The 5,866-nt window shown below is 40.1% G+C and overlaps 1 long non-coding RNA gene across 1 annotated transcript; it reads right to left on the bottom strand.

Moving 5' to 3' along the window:
• Positions 1-256: 256 nt before the first annotated feature.
• On the bottom strand, positions 257-5,205 carry LOC120552440. Its single transcript, XR_005638001.1, has 3 exons — positions 5,092-5,205; positions 1,605-1,705; positions 257-406 (listed from the first exon to the last, which is right to left on the bottom strand). It is a non-coding gene; the product is annotated as an uncharacterized LOC120552440 (long non-coding RNA).
• Positions 5,206-5,866: the final 661 nt, after the last annotated feature.

A 5,866-nucleotide genomic window follows, 5' to 3' on the forward strand; every position in this document is an offset into this window, starting at 1 on the left:
CCCAGATGTCTGCAGTCTATGGCACATTTGTCCGTGCTGCGAGACAGATTCCTCCTCTGTTGCTCTTTCTTAAGTTTATTCACTTTTTCCTCCATTAAGGTTTTTTGGTGGAGTTGTCCTTATCTGAATCAGTCGAGGGATGAAGAGTATTGTATTTGTGACGCCAGAGAATGAATCCCTATAACTTTGGTGATCCCCTTGTCTTTATCTCCACTGCAGGTCAAAACTTTTAAATGATGTTGTGAAATATCTCAAGATGCCTTTTCTTCTAGCGTTATCAATCTGCTTGTGTAAGGACTCTTCTCACAGGTGTCATTACAGGTGTGGACTCACAGCATGAGCACATGTGGTGCTGGACTATGGATGGGAAAATCCAACAGAAGAAACCTGAAGCCGAGAAACGATCCTGAGGAGGTGACAGAGATAGAGCAGTGTTTAGTTACAGATTACACATTAAAAATAAAACCTCATATCTTCTACAGAACCAAAGCTGAACACTAGATGGAGTCAGAGAATATCTGCTCTCTTTGCTCTCTGTCGCCTCAGTTAACCTCTTCTTTATCAATCTCAAGCATTTGTTTTTCTTGGTTACTAAATTATTTTTAGGTCCGTCCCTCTGTAGGGATGTTGCGTTTTTTTGTTTTTTTTTATTGCTGATGATACGTGTATGTCCTGATTAAAAAAAAGCCTGGTTCCATTGATTTGTCCATTATTAGTATTATTGTCCTTCTAAAAAACAAAATGTCCTGCAGCTAAATTACTCTAAATTGTACATAATTATAATAACCATTATAGCCCTTCAGCCTCCGCAGCATTAACACTCTCTCTTCTGGTCTGGGTGACTTATCTAATAATGTTGTTTTTATTGGCCTTTAATTTACGTGTACTTTGTTTAATAATAATAACCTTTATGATGGTATCAGCAGATAAAACGTCCAAAGTCTAACTTAAACAAAACACTGATGCCTGCTTACTAAACAAAGCTACCACATCACTCCAGTCCTTGCTGTTCTTTACTGGCTAACTGGGAGTTTTAGGATTTATTTTAGTCTGAAACTGCTTGTTTTCTTAAGCCTCCTGTCTTTATCTGTGATCCACTAACTCTCTACGAGCCTGATCACTGCTTAGGATCTTTTAAACCTCTTCTTAAGACTCTTTATCTCATGGCTTTTTAACTTTCTTAATTGTTGTTATTCTTTATTTATACCACAATACATGATGCAGCTTTGTTTTTATATGATATATATATTTTAATAAGTAATTCTACTTAAATGGATATTAAAGATTGAATGAAATGTGAACACACCAAGTTTCAACAGAGAATTGGCACAGATTTATTACTTCCGCTTAGTGAGTACACTTGAAATCATCACATCAGATGACTCAGAGCAGTGGGCCGGCCTTGGTGTGTGCCAGACATCAAACAGTGAGTACACTTGAGATATGGCATCAACTTACAGTAGTCACACCAATTGGCCGGCCTTAAGGTGAGCGTCCTAAGAACTGGATTTATATTCTGTTGAGGATATCAAACAGTAAGGACAGAGGAAGTTTAACAGGAGGATGACTGGGATTAAGTGGGTCCTGTTGGTGCTGGTCCTGACCTTTCTGAGTCCTGCAAGAGGAGGTGAGTGAAGAGTTCACAGCCCAGAGATACCAGACGTTAGTCAGCGTCGTCATGGTTACTTTCACCAGAGAAAGGAAGCTAAACAGGAAACATAATACATGAAAATGGATTTAATCATTCAGATAGATTTGTGTTGTGTGCCATTGTTTTAAGATATTATCATCTGAAACAAAAAGACATGAACTGAGTTTAGTTTGTGTTACCTAGTGAACATTTTTACATGAAAGTTGTTCACAGCAACCAATGTGAGGAAATACAACCAGCTGTAGAGTTTCACTGGTCTGAGCATGATAAACTTTCCTTGTATGGAGGTGGAAATGCATCTCAAAATATTGGTTCATAACTCTGAAACTATATGTATACTAGCAACATGCCAGTTAGCTGGAAATACATCTTTTCCTAATGAACTGTGTTCTTTATAACAACATTTATAACAACATTTTTCAATCAAATGAACAAAGTTTGTCTGCACAGCATGAGTTTATGTAGATTGACCCACTCACTGATATTTAACTTACAAATGAAAAAACAATATCCTTAATATATACAAAAGTGCAAAACACTTCTTTTCATTTAGATCAAATGGCAAAGATACAAACAGAATCTTGTTTTAGGGAAATATTTATATTGATAATTAGATATAAATAAGTAATTGTATTTGTAGTAACAAGTGGACTAAAGTAAATTAACTCTGCTGTATGTATTAGGGGAGGGGGGCCCTGTAATTATCAGGTCAGCTGTCTAACAGGAAACCTGTCAGGGTGCATTCCTACTGTACACTCACACAACACACAAACACACAGGGTGAAACCAGAGCTACGTTCTACAGAGTAAGAACAAAATGAATTATGTACAAACACAAACTTGGACTAGGAAAAGATTTTCATTGACAGTTAGATATAAATACAGCAGGTAACAAGTGGAGTATATTAAAATAAATCAGCTGTAAAGAGAGAGAGGGCTGAACTGATTATCATGTCAGCTGTATCTGACTCTGCAAAACCTGTCAGGATACATTCTTACTGTAAACACACACACACACACACACACACACACACACACACACACACACACACACACACACACACACACACACACACACACACACACACACACACACACACACTTTCCTTGTTACTGAAGAATGTTGCTGCGGATACCTGAAGAACCTAACCCATGTATTTACTGTAAATATGCAACCATGTTTTGTGTGTATGTTTTTCATGTGAGATGTGCAGGCTTTGAAAACATACATGCGCATATTTAATCATTTATATGTGAGTGTGAAGCTCTGTGCTGTGTTTCTGCCTTGATTGATCTGCCAATCAAACAGTACTAAAAGGATCTTTCCACACAAACACACACACACACACACACACACACACACACACACACACACACACACACACACACACACACACACACACACACACACACACACACACACACCTGATGAAAGTATTTCGTCGTTACTGAAGAATGTTGCTGCGGATACCTGAAGAACCCAACCCAATGTATTTACTGTAAATGTAAACCATGTTTTGTGTGTATGTTTTTCATGTGAGATGTGCAGGCTTTGAAAACATACATGCGCATATTTAATCATTTATATGTGAGTGTGTTTATAATTACTAGCAGTAGTGAACATCATTCTTTCTCATTAATTCAATTCAATTTTATTTATAGTATCAAATCATAAGAGTTATCTCGAGACACTTTACAGATAGAGTAGGTCTAGACCACACTCTATAATTTACAAAGCCCCAACAATTCTAATAATTCCCCCAAGAGCAAGCAGTGTGACAGCAGCGAGGAAAAACTCCCTATTAAGAAGAAACCTGGGACAGACCCAGGCTCTTGGTAGGCGGTGTCTGACGGTGCCGGTTGGGGATGTGATGAACAGAGGCAATAATAGTCACTTTAAAGATAAGGAATAGTGACTTCAAATGGTAGTCGTAGTAGTTCATGTCATATCAGTGCGCTGCAGGGCGTTACAGGATGTAGCGCGACACAGCAGAGCATGGATGGACGTAGCAGGAAGTAGCAGGGTTCAGCAGGACGCAGCATGACACTGCAGGGCACCGCAGAGCTTAGCAGGGAGTGCAGCAGGACCACGGCGACAGCTGCAACCAAAATCTTGGTGCCAACGTACTCCAAGGAAATATGCTGGTTGAAAAAAAATCAAAACACAAGGACTCCGGGGAGTAAAATCCTCAGAGCCCGATTAGTAACAGGCATCCCTAGGGACGGGATGCAAAGAAATGAAAAGTGAGAGGAGAGAGCAGTCAAAGGAAAGAGGAGAGGAGAGAGTCAAAGGAAGGAATGAAGGTAGGAAGTCCACCAGACAGTCTACAACTATAACAGCATAACTAAGAGCATAACTGAGAGAGACAGGCAGTTTAAGGAGAGGAGCCTGTTCGGGCTAGAACTCTCCCCTGCCGGATCGGGCTGTACTGGCCTGCCTCCCTCTACTTTTGTTATATTATTAATCTGGCGACTATGAAGAGAAGCAGGTGGGCCGGGTTGGGCGGACACTTAACTCCTCCTCCCTAACTATAAGCTTTATCAAAGAGGAGGGTTTTCAGTTCATTCTTAAAAGTGGTGACGGTGTCTGCCCCCCGAACCCAGACTGGGAGCTGGTTCCACAGAAGTGGAGCCTGGTAGCTGAAGGCTCTGACTCCCATTCTACTTTTAGAGACTCTAGGAACCACAAGGAGATCTGCATTCTGCAAGCGTAGTGCTCTAGTGGGACAATAAGGTACTAGGAGCTCTTCTAGATATGATGGTGCTTGACCATTTAGAGCTTTGTAGGTCAGGAGGAGGATTTTAAATTCAATCCTGGATTCAACAGGAAGCCAATGCAGAGAAGCTAATACAGGAGAAATATGATCTCTTTTCTTAGTTCTTGTCAGAACACGCGCTGCAGCATTCTGGATCAGCTGGAGAGTCTTAAGGGACTTATTTGAGCAACCTGACAGTAGGGAATTACAATAGTCCAGCCTGGAAGTAACAAATGCATGGACTAGTTTTTCAGCATCGTTTTGAGACAGGATATTCCTAATTTTGGCAATGTTACGGAGATGAAAAAAGGCTGTTCTTGAGTTTTGTTTTAGATGGGCGTTAAAGGATATATCCTGATCAAGGATATATCCTGATCATTACTATTATGTTTTTTTGATGAGTTATTGTAAACTGTCATTGCTTGGCTGTAAAGGATCACAGGTCAAAAAGGGTTACAAAAAAAGACTTCTTTGCTAAAACATTTTTTTTACAGCCATGCTTTTAATGAGGATTAACAGGACTAACATTGGCAAAGTATTCATTTTTGATTTTTGAACATTCAGTTATGTTAGAGTATGTAAATAAATATGGTGAAAACATTAATAACCAGGCCTTTTCAAGACAGCTGACTTGGATTGTGCTGCCATTTTCTCTGAACTGAACTTTGATGGATGTCTCTTTACCTGATGTGTTCCAGATGATATTCAGGTCTCCTGTGTTTTCAATGAGAGCTGCATCTTACCGTGCAGTTTTCCGACTGGTGATGAAGCAGTCATCCACTGGATTCAGATGACAACAAAAGACATTCAGGCTCATTCCTACTATTACAACCAGGACCAGCTTAGACTCCAGGACCAGCACTTCAGAGGCAGGACGTCGCTGTTCAAGGACCAGATCTCCAGAGGAAACGCCTCGCTCCGGTTGACAGGGGTGGAGGTTCAGGACCAGGGAAGATACAAGTGTTACACCAGCACCATCACTGGCAACAAGGGGTCATTTATCAACCTAAATGTGGACGGTATGAGAAACACAGTTATAACAGAAAACAAATATGAATAACTCCTTAAGTTAACTTAAACGTTATCATTTCAGAAGGTAGCTACCTGGAACACAAGTCGGGGCCTGATCACCCCCGGATGGGTCTCCCAGGCGAGGGTGTCTGATGTTAAGACCCTAAACACCTGATGACCCCGGTCTATCACTGACGATGTGTCCAGGTTGCATTGCAAGGTGTATCATGTGACTTCAGAACTTTACAGAAAGTTTAAGAAACATGAAAAACTGTGAAACTTTCCAATTCAACTTTTGTGAATCACAATGTCAAATTGCATTAACATTTTGTTAATTTAGACATTAATTAGAAAACATAAGAGAAAAACTGTCATGGCTAAATTAAAGAGGACCCTTGATCTCTCACCTAAAGATATCTGAAGGAAAATGGGTAAGATGAGTACCCAC

This window comes from Perca fluviatilis, chromosome 22 (assembly GCF_010015445.1).
Source record: "Perca fluviatilis chromosome 22, GENO_Pfluv_1.0, whole genome shotgun sequence".
NCBI lineage: Eukaryota > Metazoa > Chordata > Actinopteri > Perciformes > Percidae > Perca > Perca fluviatilis.